Genomic DNA, 14,749 nt, shown 5'->3' with positions numbered 1-14,749 from the left:
CAGGCATACTTACTTATGCATACACTGACATCTGGCATACCTACACACACCCCAGGGCCACTTCCTTCCCCTGATGTCAGGGAGAGGATGGGCATGCAGAGTGCAGTAAGTCTCCACGTTACTCTGGCCAACAGTCTTGGCCTACCTCCAGCATCTGTCACCCACAACATCTGTTCCCTCCTTGTAAAGTGCTGAACTATCTCACCTGGGTCAGTGCTATAGCTGATCACAGTGCCCGATCAGGATGTCACTGTGACAGGCAGCAGTGCAGATTGACCGGTCAATCAATGCAGTGCCGCAACATATGCACTAAATGAGATTTCCGTGCCCCCAGTCAGGTTACTCCCTGGGCAGTGACCCTGCTCACACCCTCCCCTAGTTCCACCTCTGATCACAATTATCTCTCTTGGAGAGTGTAGCAAATTGGAGTTGGGGGAATCTCACCTCTGCCATGCATGGTCACAATCTGGGCACAGGACCCAAATAGTGGGCAATGTGGCACTTCTTACAGTAGAGAATAAGTAACTTTATTCTTTACTTGTGTATTAAGGACCTTATTTGCATTAAATTCAGTCCACACGGGACCAAGACTTTCTGGCTTACTGAACAAAGTGGAATTGTTTCGTAGAGGGTGGAGAATTGTATTTTATCTGAAATTACCCCCTCTGCACAAAATACAAACAATTATACCCATACAAGTACCTTGTGGAAGTTGTTGCCCTCTATCTTCCTGTGGTCTCTCCCTGTTTCTCACCGTGCCTCCTCCCATTTCCTTGCACCTCTGCGTCTCCGCATATATCCCTATACTCAGAGCCGGCTCCGGTCAGTGACATGGGATGCCCAAATATGAGCATACCCATATATGGGCATCCATGCCACTGACCGGAGCCCGCTCTGTTGCGGATATGGAGAGAGACTGGGAGATTTACATCCCCTTATAATTCATATGGTGCATAGTACCGGCACGTATTGTTTTACCGGTACTGTGTACCTTCCTACTTTCACACTGGTACAGTATATGCTGCAGTGGGACTGAGAGGGATATATTGGTAACACATAGTCATTGTTGGGGGAATTCAATCCATTTTGAAAATAGTAATGAAATGTTTTTTACTTTTCTTTTTTTTCAGTAATGAAGAATGAAACATTTCTGTTAAAATTGAATTGGAGGTGAACTGGATTCATCATCAACTCTGCACCAGTGTGAATTGATGTTCTTTAATGTTCTGATAAGGTACATGCAACATCTCTTCCTCAACCCCTGCACCACTCTCTGCCTCTTGCCTCTCTCTCTCCACCTCCCTGCTAAGCGTATTAACCCATCTAATGTAATCCACATTCCATGTCTCACTTTACTCTTCACTTCTCACGTGCCCTCTGGAATGACTGCTCTCTGACTAACAAGGTCTATTTGTACATGACCTCTTCTGCTCTCATCATCCACCACCTCTCATTCCCCTCACCCCTGTCCTACTCGATACCTCAGCTTAATTGAACTCTCTCCTCTGACATCTACCCTTATCTCTAACCTCTCCTCACTTTCTGCTTAAACTAACTATCTTGTTAACTTTTACAATGCTATCATCTCCTCCTCCTCCTCCTCCCTCCTCCATCATATATATGCCCCTTCTAGGCTCTGACACACTCATCCCTCTAAGGCCATGATTATCATGGGCACATGCTTGGTCATCCACAGTGTGTGCGAGCGATGCAGAGCCGCCTCGGACCTCAGTGCAGGGATTGCTGCATACCCCCAGCATCTGTCACCCACAAACAATACACACACTAATACTCCCCACAATACACACTATAATACCTCCTCAATACTAATCTCCCCAATAATATTATAGCTCCAAACACAATATACACAACACCCTTACACAAGATACACAATCTAGTACTCTCCTCTGCACCTCTACACACAATATAATACTCCCACACACACAATATACACACTACCCTCCTACCCCCATAAAATACAACCAATAATACACACACACTTTGTGGATGTTGGGACCAGCTCCCGGCATGCACCAGTGAAAGAGAGAGGCCCGCAGAAGCTCGGAAGAACTCCCTCCATCCGTGCCTTCCTCCGTTTCACATCTTCTCCCTGTCTCTCTCCCTCCCTTTCCTTGCATCTCCCTGCGTCTTTACGTATACCCAGTCAGTGACGGCTCTGGTCACGTGCTGCCTTAATATGGGCTTATCCATATATGTTCATCCACATCACTAATGTGATGCCCGCACTGTTGCGGAGCTGGTACTTACGACGGGCACTTATTGTTTTATCAGTACTGCGTACCTGACTCTACCGGCCTACTTTCAACACTAGTACAATATGTGCTTCACTACGAGTGAGTGGGGAATATTGGCATCACACAGTCACTGTTGAATATGCCATTCAATCCATTTTGAAAATAGTAATGCAATGTGGTTTTGTTTTGTTTGCTTTTTGCAGTAATGAAGAATGGAAAAGTTATATTAAAATTAAATTGGAGGGGGACTAGATTCAGCATTTCATCATGAACTCTGCACTTGTGAGAATTTAACTTCTTGAATACCCTGACAGGTACACGCAACATTAAGACTATAATCTGCTGTGCAAGCTTTCGTGCTATACCTCCCCCTCAGGTTTTGATTTATACATTTGCTCCCTCAATTCATGTCCTCTAATATTTGAAAGCTCTCTCCTAGCATTTTCTCTTTACCACAGAACGTCATCCCAATGTAACCTCTCTCTTGTTCTTTCTGCTTGCTGTTTCCTCACTCCTCTGTTAAACTTTTCTAATTTCTCTAACTTCCACACTCCTGCTTTTATCCACATGTTCTCCTCTTTCCTTCCCCTACCTTTGCATGTGTCTACACACTGCACCATTTGTACAGACCTCTATTGCAGCTATTTCTGCACTGCTCAATGAAAAGCACTCTTTAATATCCTATTCTCTGTGCCCCCTCTCTCTGCGCCCCCTCTTTTGGCGCCTCCTCTCTCTGCGCCCCCTCTCTCTGCGCCTATCTGTCTCATTCTCTCTACGTCCCTCTCTCTCTACATAGAGCTATCTCTGTCTCTCTCTACACCTATCTCTGTGTCTCCTTCTATGTTTGCTGAAGTGTGGGATATCTCTTATAATCTTGAACCTGCTCATATACACATCGGGCCTCCCTGCCTCTGCCTCCCTGCTAAGAGTGTTAACCTATCTAATGTAATCCACATTCCTTTCCTTACTTTTCTCTTCCCTTCTCCTATGCCATCTGGAATGTCCGTTCTCTGACTAACAAGGCTCTAGTTGTACATGACCTCTTCTGCTCTCATCATTCACAATCAGTCATTCCCCTCACCCCATCTTACCTGTCCCACTGATTTGCCTCTGCTTAATTAAACTCTCCTCTGACATCTACTCTAACCTCTCTGCTCTCTCTCTCTTTCCGCTTAAACTAACAATCTTATTAACTCTTACAATGCTATCCTCCTATCTATATGCCCCCTCTAGGCTCTGACACACTTGTCCCTCTAGCCCACACCCTTGGCTAAATTCCCAAACATGTTCATCACACTTCCACTCGCTGTTCTTAATGCCTATGAAGGAAATCACACAATTGATATTTGATTTTTCTACAGTAAAAATGTCTCCAGTCCTGTATAAAGCTGCTCTCTGGGGCCAAACCACACTACTTTTTTTTCACATTCATCAACACTCAAATTTAATTTACGCTGTCTTTTTTTCCCTGTATTTGACTCCCTCCACTAACCTTCTCCTCACACTTGCCATCCTTCCTTCACTTCTCCTCAAGCATTTGACTACTTCAGAGGCAAGGTGGATGCCACCCACAAGGAGATTCCTTCTGTCCCTTCCCCCTTCTCTCCTTCTACCTAATTCTCCTTCTGCATTTGACTCCTTTTCTTCTCTTACAGAGCTGGAAGCTAATCATCTTCTCTTCTCCCTCTACCACATGCCCTCTAGATCGTATCCCCTCACACCTTACTGCATCTCTTAGTCCCCACTCTCACCCACATCTTCAATTCCTCCCTATTCTCTGGCTCTTTACCCTCTTACTTTAAGCCTGTAGTGGTCACCCTTTTCTCAGAAACAACCTACACCCTATGTACCTTACTAACTACCGCCCTGTATCCCTCCTGCTGTTTGTCTCCTAATTGCTAGAATGTCAACATTCTTAAATCACATGCCCTCCTGGATCCTTTACAACCTGCCTTTCGTACAGCTCGTTCTACAGACTGTGCTTAAAGCAAATTCCCAAGGTCACTTTTCCCTACTAATCCTACTTGATCTATCTGCTGCGTTTGATGCTCTCAATCACTCTCCTCCTTCATATTCTAAACTCTCTCTTGGTATCCGTAACACAGTTCTATCCTGGTTTTCATCATAACTTTCCTGTCACACATTCTCCATCTCTGTTGCTAACATGTCTTCGTCTTCTATTGATCTGTCTGTGGGTATACATCAGGGCTCTGTTCTGAGATCTCTCTTTCTCTCTACATACTATCATTTGGTGACCTCATCAACTCTTTGTGACAATCCTATAAATAACAAATACAAATATCAGGTCATGGGAATAAGTGATTTGGACATAAAAGTAACATTTCGGAAGTGTGGACAACTAATACATCTTGTAGATTGCCTTTACAGTGTGATGTCATTGATTCAGTAGAGTGTGTGCAGACCAGGACTGCAGTACAGTGTCACTCACATGGATGACTTGCGTGGTAGAAGCTCAAGAACAAGGATGTCAAACTCCAGTCCTCGAGGACAGCAAACAGGCCAGGTTTTCAGGATATCCCTACTGAAAACCTGGCCTGTTTGGGACCCTCGAGGACTGGAGTTTGACATGCATGCTCTAGAAGGAGCACAGCTGTGGGTGGGAGGTGGATTTGCTTTGCATGAAATGGTTTGGAGCAAGGTTTATTGTATGTATTATCATAATAACAATGCAATGCTTAACTTTTATTTCAGGAGGGATGACTGCAGAACAGAAGTGAATATTGAAGCCATGTGTTCCTTTTCTTGCAAAAGAGAAAATTTGAAGGACAGTTGAAGAGAAGGAAAATTACTACACAGAGACAGATAAGCAATGTGTATATTTCTCATTTACCATTTAGTATTTGTCGTTTTATTGACTCCACACAATCCGGCTGCTACGGGTTTCACATTGAATATTTTCATCTCTACTCTACCCCTTCCTGTGATCTGAACCATGCAAGTTTTCGTTGATTCAATACATCATGAGTAGAGGGTGGCTACAGTATGAAGTAAAGACCCAAGGACCACATCTACTACCATTCATAACAAGAACATGTGCAGTAGCGCACAGCTGCAGTTCTATGTGATTGTTATGAAAGGTTGAGGTGGTTCAATTCTATGAATCTGGAGTGGGATGGATCCTGTTTGCATCATATGGTTTCATCTAGGCCAGTAGATTATATAACTCTCAGTACAGGTTACACATGGCATCAGTATTAGTGATTTAAAGAGGAGGAAAGCTTCAATGTGGAGAACAAAGCCAAGTAATGTTGAAGTTACTCCTTTTACCATTTACTTGGTCAGTCTGTACTGTCTACTCTCCACACAGCTGCTAAGGATCTTCCATTTTAAATACTTTCACCTCCTATTCTGCACTGCTTTGCTGCCCATTATTCAGAGATGCGTTCCAGTCATGTTTAGCACTCTGAATCTCTCTGCAGTCATTGGTTCAGCACATCATGGGTAGAGCATGGCTACAGATACAGCAAGCTATTATTATTTTACCGGCTGATCACCCATAATATTGCATTAAAACATAGAATATCACTTAATTTCCAAAAGATTCAGTGATGCTGATAATGCAGAATCTCACAACATTTCCCATCATAATGCCTTAATGCACCAGTGGGAGAAATAATCCTTGCTATATCTGTACATTGTGTGACGTATTACCTCCATGACCATTGAGAGCAAGTACATCTTCTGTATAGAGCGGCTGTGTTATGATGCAGTTATTGATCATCATTGACATAATCACAAGAATCTTATGCAAAGGGAAATTGTCCGCAGCGAAGTGAGATTTCAGCCCCCAAACGTCTGTAATATTAATGCAATGTCTTACTTTTGTTGCAGTGAACACTGAAGAGACGGATCTACTACAACACTGTACAGGATGAGCATACGCTACAAGCAGCAAAATGATCTTGCAGTTGACAGTATGTTGTTCTGGTAATGTGCACAATTATTATTTATGGGCTACACACCACAGTGCTGGACATATTCTGTTAACTTCAACTCTACTCCTAACATGGAGATGTCTTCCTGGTGTTACTGATTCAGTACATCATATGCACAGTGTGGTTATGATATGATGGATTGATTTAATGAACCCACCAACCAATGATGACATCTGCATCATCTTCTGTAAAGTGCAGCTACAGCATGATATTATCAGCATTTGGTGCGGTATAATCAGAGGTATCTATGTGCTTTTGTGCCTGTTTTAAGTCCTCCAGCTTAACGCCCCTACACCTCCCACTACACAGGCATACTTACTTATGCATACACTGACATCTGGCATACCTACACACACCCCAGGGCCACTTCCTTCCCCTGATGTCAGGGAGAGGATGGGCATGCAGAGTGCAGTAAGTCTCCACGTTACTCTGGCCAACAGTCTTGGCCTACCTCCAGCATCTGTCACCCACAACATCTGTTCCCTCCTTGTAAAGTGCTGAACTATCTCACCTGGGTCAGTGCTATAGCTGATCACAGTGCCCGATCAGGATGTCACTGTGACAGGCAGCAGTGCAGATTGACCGGTCAATCAATGCAGTGCCGCAACATATGCACTAAATGAGATTTCCGTGCCCCCAGTCAGGTTACTCCCTGGGCAGTGACCCTGCTCACACCCTCCCCTAGTTCCACCTCTGATCACAATTATCTCTCTTGGAGAGTGTAGCAAATTGGAGTTGGGGGAATCTCACCTCTGCCATGCATGGTCACAATCTGGGCACAGGACCCAAATAGTGGGCAATGTGGCACTTCTTACAGTAGAGAATAAGTAACTTTATTCTTTACTTGTGTATTAAGGACCTTATTTGCATTAAATTCAGTCCACATGGGACCAAGACTTTCTGGCTTACTGAACAAAGTGGAATTGTTTCGTAGAGGGTGGAGAATTGTATTTTATCTGAAATTACCCCCTCTGCACAAAATACAAACAATTATACCCATACAAGTACCTTGTGGAAGTTGTTGCCCTCTATCTTCCTGTGGTCTCTCCCTGTTTCTCACCGTGCCTCCTCCCATTTCCTTGCACCTCTGCGTCTCCGCATATATCCCTATACTCAGAGCCGGCTCCGGTCAGTGACATGGGATGCCCAAATATGAGCATACCCATATATGGGCATCCATGCCACTGACCGGAGCCCGCTCTGTTGCGGATATGGAGAGAGACTGGGAGATTTACATCCCCTTATAATTCTTATGGTTCATAGTACCGGCACGTATTGTTTTACCGGTACTGTGTACCTTCCTACTTTCACACTGGTACAGTATATGCTGCAGTGGGACTGAGAGGGATATATTGGTAACACATAGTCATTGTTGGGGGAATTCAATCCATTTTGAAAATAGTAATGAAATGTTTTTTACTTTTCTTTTTTTTCAGTAATGAAGAATGAAACATTTCTGTTAAAATTGAATTGGAGGTGAACTGGATTCATCATCAACTCTGCACCAGTGTGAATTGATGTTCTTTAATGTTCTGATAAGGTACATGCAACATCTCTTCCTCAACCCCTGCACCACTCTCTGCCTCTTGCCTCTCTCTCTCCACCTCCCTGCTAAGCGTATTAACCCATCTAATGTAATCCACATTCCATGTCTCACTTTACTCTTCACTTCTCACGTGCCCTCTGGAATGACTGCTCTCTGACTAACAAGGTCTATTTGTACATGACCTCTTCTGCTCTCATCATCCACCACCTCTCATTCCCCTCACCCCTGTCCTACTCGATACCTCAGCTTAATTGAACTCTCTCCTCTGACATCTACCCTTATCTCTAACCTCTCCTCACTTTCTGCTTAAACTAACTATCTTGTTAACTTTTACAATGCTATCATCTCCTCCTCCTCCCTCCTCCTCCTCCCTCCTCCATCATATATATGCCCCTTCTAGGCTCTGACACACTCATCCCTCTAAGGCCATGATTATCATGGGCACATGCTTGGTCATCCACAGTGTGTGCGAGCGATGCAGAGCCGCCTCGGACCTCAGTGCAGGGATTGCTGCATACCCCCAGCATCTGTCACCCACAAACAATACACACACTAATACTCCCCACAATACACACTATAATACCTCCTCAATACTAATCTCCCCAATAATATTATAGCTCCAAACACAATATACACAACACCCTTACACAAGATACACAATCTAGTACTCTCCTCTGCACCTCTACACACAATATAATACTCCCACACACACAATATACACACTACCCTCCTACCCCCATAAAATACAACCAATAATACACACACACTTTGTGGATGTTGGGACCAGCTCCCGGCATGCACCAGTGAAAGAGAGAGGCCCGCAGAAGCTCGGAAGAACTCCCTCCATCCGTGCCTTCCTCCGTTTCACATCTTCTCCCTGTCTCTCTCCCTCCCTTTCCTTGCATCTCCCTGCGTCTTTACGTATACCCAGTCAGTGACGGCTCTGGTCACGTGATGCCTTAATATGGGCTTATCCATATATGTTCATCCACGTCACTAATGTGATGCCCGCACTGTTGCGGAGCTGGTACTTACGACGGGCACTTATTGTTTTATCAGTACTGCGTACCTGACTCTACCGGCCTACTTTCAACACTAGTACAATATGTGCTTCACTACGAGTGAGTGGGGAATATTGGCATCACACAGTCACTGTTGAATATGCCATTCAATCCATTTTGAAAATAGTAATGCAATGTGGTTTTGTTTTGTTTGCTTTTTGCAGTAATGAAGAATGGAAAAGTTATATTAAAATTAAATTGGAGGGGGACTAGATTCAGCATTTCATCATGAACTCTGCACTTGTGAGAATTTAACTTCTTGAATACCCTGACAGGTACACGCAACATTAAGACTATAATCTGCTGTGCAAGCTTTCGTGCTATACCTCCCCCTCAGGTTTTGATTTATACATTTGCTCCCTCAATTCATGTCCTCTAATATTTGAAAGCTCTCTCCTAGCATTTTCTCTTTACCACAGAACGTCATCCCAATGTAACCTCTCTCTTGTTCTTTCTGCTTGCTGTTTCCTCACTCCTCTGTTAAACTTTTCTAATTTCTCTAACTTCCACACTCCTGCTTTTATCCACATGTTCTCCTCTTTCCTTCCCCTACCTTTGCATGTGTCTACACACTGCACCATTTGTACAGACCTCTATTGCAGCTATTTCTGCACTGCTCAATGAAAAGCACTCTTTAATATCCTATTCTCTGTGCCCCCTCTCTCTGCGCCCCCTCTTTTGGCGCCTCCTCTCTCTGCGCCCCCTCTCTCTGCGCCTATCTGTCTCATTCTCTCTACGTCCCTCTCTCTCTACATAGAGCTATCTCTGTCTCTCTCTACACCTATCTCTGTGTCTCCTTCTATGTTTGCTGAAGTGTGGGATATCTCTTATAATCTTGAACCTGCTCATATACACATCGGGCCTCCCTGCCTCTGCCTCCCTGCTAAGAGTGTTAACCTATCTAATGTAATCCACATTCCTTTCCTTACTTTTCTCTTCCCTTCTCCTATGCCATCTGGAATGTCCGTTCTCTGACTAACAAGGCTCTAGTTGTACATGACCTCTTCTGCTCTCATCATTCACAATCAGTCATTCCCCTCACCCCATCTTACCTGTCCCACTGATTTGCCTCTGCTTAATTAAACTCTCCTCTGACATCTACTCTAACCTCTCTGCTCTCTCTCTCTTTCCGCTTAAACTAACAATCTTATTAACTCTTACAATGCTATCCTCCTATCTATATGCCCCCTCTAGGCTCTGACACACTTGTCCCTCTAGCCCACACCCTTGGCTAAATTCCCAAACATGTTCATCACACTTCCACTCGCTGTTCTTAATGCCTATGAAGGAAATCACACAATTGATATTTGATTTTTCTACAGTAAAAATGTCTCCAGTCCTGTATAAAGCTGCTCTCTGGGGCCAAACCACACTACTTTTTTTTCACATTCAACAACACTCAAATTTAATTTACGCTGTCTTTTTTTCCCTGTATTTGACTCCCTCCACTAACCTTCTCCTCACACTTGCCATCCTTCCTTCACTTCTCCTCAAGCATTTGACTACTTCAGAGGCAAGGTGGATGCCACCCACAAGGAGATTCCTTCTGTCCCTTCCCCCTTCTCTCCTTCTACCTAATTCTCCTTCTGCATTTGACTCCTTTTCTTCTCTTACAGAGCTGGAAGCTAATCATCTTCTCTTCTCCCTCTACCACATGCCCTCTAGATCGTATCCCCTCACACCTTACTGCATCTCTTAGTCCCCACTCTCACCCACATCTTCAATTCCTCCCTATTCTCTGGCTCTTTACCCTCTTACTTTAAGCCTGTAGTGGTCACCCTTTTCTCAGAAACAACCTACACCCTATGTGCCTTACTAACTACCGCCCTGTATCCCTCCTGCTGTTTGTCTCCTAATTGCTAGAATGTCAACATTCTTAAATCACATTCCCTCCTGGATCCTTTACAACCTGCCTTTCGTACAGCTCGTTCTACAGACTGTGCTTAAAGCAAATTCCCAAGGTCACTTTTCCCTACTAATCCTACTTGATCTATCTGCTGCGTTTGATGCTCTCAATCACTCTCCTCCTTCATATTCTAAACTCTCTCTTGGTATCCGTAACACAGTTCTATCCTGGTTTTCATCATAACTTTCCTGTCACACATTCTCCATCTCTGTTGCTAACATGTCTTCGTCTTCTATTGATCTGTCTGTGGGTATACATCAGGGCTCTGTTCTGAGATCTCTCTTTCTCTCTACATACTATCATTTGGTGACCTCATCAACTCTTTGTGACAATCCTATAAATAACAAATACAAATATCAGGTCATGGGAATAAGTGATTTGGACATAAAAGTAACATTTCGGAAGTGTGGACAACTAATACATCTTGTAGATTGCCTTTACAGTGTGATGTCATTGATTCAGTAGATTGTGTGCAGACCAGGACTGCAGTACAGTGTCACTCACATGGATGACTTGCGTGGTAGAAGCTCAAGAACAAGGATGTCAAACTCCAGTCCTCGAGGGCAGCAAACAGGCCAGGTTTTCAGGATATCCCTACTGAAAACCTGGCCTGTTTGGGACCCTCGAGGACTGGAGTTTGACATGCATGCTCTAGAAGGAGCACAGCTGTGGGTGGGAGGTGGATTTGCTTTGCATCAAATGGTTTGGAGCAAGGTTTATTGTATGTATTATCATAATAACAATGCAATGCTTAACTTTTATTTCAGGAGGGATGACTGCAGAACAGAAGTGAATATTGAAGCCATGTGTTCCTTTTCTTGCAAAAGAGAAAATTTGAAGGACAGTTGAAGAGAAGGAAAATTACTACACAGAGACAGATAAGCAATGTGTATATTTCTCATTTACCATTTAGTATTTGTCGTTTTATTGACTCCACACAATCCGGCTGCTACGGGTTTCACATTGAATATTTTCATCTCTACTCTACCCCTTCCTGTGATCTGAACCATGCAAGTTTTCGTTGATTCAATACATCATGAGTAGAGTGTGGCTACAGTATGAAGTAAAGACCCAAGGACCACATCTACTACCATTCATAACAAGAACATGTGCAGTAGCGCACAGCTGCAGTTCTATGTGATTGTTATGAAAGGTTGAGGTGGTTCAATTCTATGAATCTGGAGTGGGATGGATCCTGTTTGCATCATATGGTTTCATCTAGGCCAGTAGATTATATAACTCTCAGTACAGGTTACACATGGCATCAGTATTAGTGATTTAAAGAGGAGGAAAGCTTCAATGTGGAGAACAAAGCCAAGTAATGTTGAAGTTACTCCTTTTACCATTTACTTGGTCAGTCTGTACTGTCTACTCTCCACACAGCTGCTAAGGATCTTCCATTTTAAATACTTTCACCTCCTATTCTGCACTGCTTTGCTGCCCATTATTCAGAGATGCGTTCCAGTCATGTTTAGCACTCTGAATCTCTCTGCAGTCATTGGTTCAGCACATCATGGGTAGAGCATGGCTACAGATACAGCAAGCTATTATTATTTTACCGGCTGATCACCCATAATATTGCATTAAAACATAGAATATCACTTAATTTCCAAAAGATTCAGTGATTCTGATAATGCAGAATCTCACAACATTTCCCATCATAATGCCATAATGCACAAGTGGGAGAAATAATCCTTGCTATATCTGTACATTGTGTGACGTATTACCTCCATGACCAATGAGAGCAAGTACATCTTCTGTATAGAGCGGCTGTGTTATGATGCAGTTATTGATCATCATTGACATAATCACAAGAATCTTATGCAAAGGGAAATTGTCCGCAGCGAAGTGAGATTTCAGCCCCCAAACGTCTGTAATATTAATGCAATGTCTTACTTTTGTTGCAGTGAACACTGAAGAGACGGATCTACTACAACACTGTACAGGATGAGCATACGCTACAAGCAGCAAAATGATCTTGCAGTTGACAGTATGTTGTTCTGGTAATGTGCACAATTATTATTTATGGGCTACACACCACAGTGCTGGACATATTCTGTTAACTTCAACTCTACTCCTAACATGGAGATGTCTTCCTGGTGTTACTGATTCAGTACATCATATGCACAGTGTGGTTATGATATGATGGATTGATTTAATGAACCCACCAACCAATGATGACATCTGCATCATCTTCTGTAAAGTGCAGCTACAGCATGATATTATCAGCATTTGGTGCGGTATAATCAGAGGTATCTATGTGCTTTTGTGCCTGTTTTAAGTCCTCCAGCTTAACGCCCCTACACCTCCCACTACACAGGCATACTTACTTATGCATACACTGACATCTGGCATACCTACACACACCCCAGGGCCACTTCCTTCCCCTGATGTCAGGGAGAGGATGGGCATGCAGAGTGCAGTAAGTCTCCACGTTACTCTGGCCAACAGTCTTGGCCTACCTCCAGCATCTGTCACCCACAACATCTGTTCCCTCCTTGTAAAGTGCTGAACTATCTCACCTGGGTCAGTGCTATAGCTGATCACAGTGCCCGATCAGGATGTCACTGTGACAGGCAGCAGTGCAGATTGACCGGTCAATCAATGCAGTGCCGCAACATACTGCTGCGGCACAGTTTATTCGAGCATTTGCCCGTTCTGTGCCGCAGCAGTAGCCTGGCGCGCGCCCGAGTGTGACGGGCGCACGCCGAAGCAGCGGAAGAGCGCCCTCCGATCGGGGCGCTCTCCCTACCGCTGCCGGGTCCGCCGGGTCCCCCGGAACCCCCTGCCGCTGTCCCGCGATCGCGGGACACCAGGGCTCCCTCGGGGAGCCCCTGGACATGCGTGCAGCGGGCGCACGCTCCCGATGACGCGTGACCGCGCGTCTATGACGCGCGGCACGCCGAGGGGCGGCCACTAGCAAGCCGGGAGATTTCCCGGCTTGCGGTACCGACCACACTTCAATAAAGTGTGTCGGTAGTGTATGCACTAAATAAGATTTCCGTGCCCCCAGTCAGGTTACTCCCTGGGCAGTGACCCTGCTCACACCCTCCCCTAGTTCCACCTCTGATCACAATTATCTCTCTTGGAGAGTGTAGCAAATTGGAGTTGGGGGAATCTCACCTCTGCCATGCATGGTCACAATCTGGGCACAGGACCCAAATAGTGGGCAATGTGGCACTTCTTACAGTAGAGAATAAGTAACTTTATTCTTTACTTGTGTATTAAGGACCTTATTTGCATTAAATTCAGTCCACATGGGACCAAGACTTTCTGGCTTACTGAACAAAGTGGAATTGTTTCGTAGAGGGTGGAGAATTGTATTTTATCTGAAATTACCCCCTCTGCACAAAATACAAACAATTATACCCATACAAGTACCTTGTGGAAGTTGTTGCCCTCTATCTTCCTGTGGTCTCTCCCTGTTTCTCACCGTGCCTCCTCCCATTTCCTTGCACCTCTGCGTCTCCGCATATATCCCTATACTCAGAGCCGGCTCCGGTCAGTGACATGGGATGCCCAAATATGAGCATACCCATATATGGGCATCCATGCCACTGACCGGAGCCCGCTCTGTTGCGGATATGGAGAGAGACTGGGAGATTTACATCCCCTTATAATTCATATGGTGCATAGTACCGGCACGTATTGTTTTACCGGTACTGTGTACCTTCCTACTTCCACACTGGTACAGTATATGCTGCAGTTGGACTGAGAGGGATATATTGGTAACACATAGTCATTGTTGGGGGAATTCAATCCATTTTGAAAATAGTAATGAAATGTTTTTTACTTTTCTTTTTTTTCAGTAATGAAGAATGAAACATTTCTGTTAAAATTGAATTGGAGGTGAACTGGATTCATCATCAACTCTGCACCAGTGTGAATTGATGTTCTTTAATGTTCTGATAAGGTACATGCAACATCTCTTCCTCAACCCCTGCACCACTCTCTGCCTCTTGCCTCTCTCTCTCCACCTCCCTGCTAAGCGTATTAACCCATGCCCTCTAGATCGTATCCCCTCA

General features: G+C 44.3%; 1 long non-coding RNA gene across 1 annotated transcript; it reads left to right on the top strand.

Moving 5' to 3' along the window:
- The first annotated feature begins 1,148 nt into the window (after nt 1–1,148).
- Nucleotides 1,149–14,632, top strand: LOC142475464 (uncharacterized). The gene is made up of 9 exons (XR_012790939.1): nt 1,149–1,234; nt 2,459–2,569; nt 4,968–5,087; nt 6,108–6,203; nt 7,648–7,751; nt 8,983–9,093; nt 11,492–11,611; nt 12,632–12,727; nt 14,534–14,632. It is a non-coding gene; the product is annotated as an uncharacterized LOC142475464 (long non-coding RNA).
- Nucleotides 14,633–14,749: the final 117 nt, after the last annotated feature.

Source organism: Ascaphus truei, unplaced genomic scaffold (genome assembly GCF_040206685.1).
Source record: "Ascaphus truei isolate aAscTru1 unplaced genomic scaffold, aAscTru1.hap1 HAP1_SCAFFOLD_1223, whole genome shotgun sequence".
In the NCBI taxonomy this organism is placed as follows: domain Eukaryota; kingdom Metazoa; phylum Chordata; class Amphibia; order Anura; family Ascaphidae; genus Ascaphus; species Ascaphus truei.
Note: the sequence above shows the minus strand (reverse complement) of the source record. Positions and strands in the feature narration are given on the sequence as shown.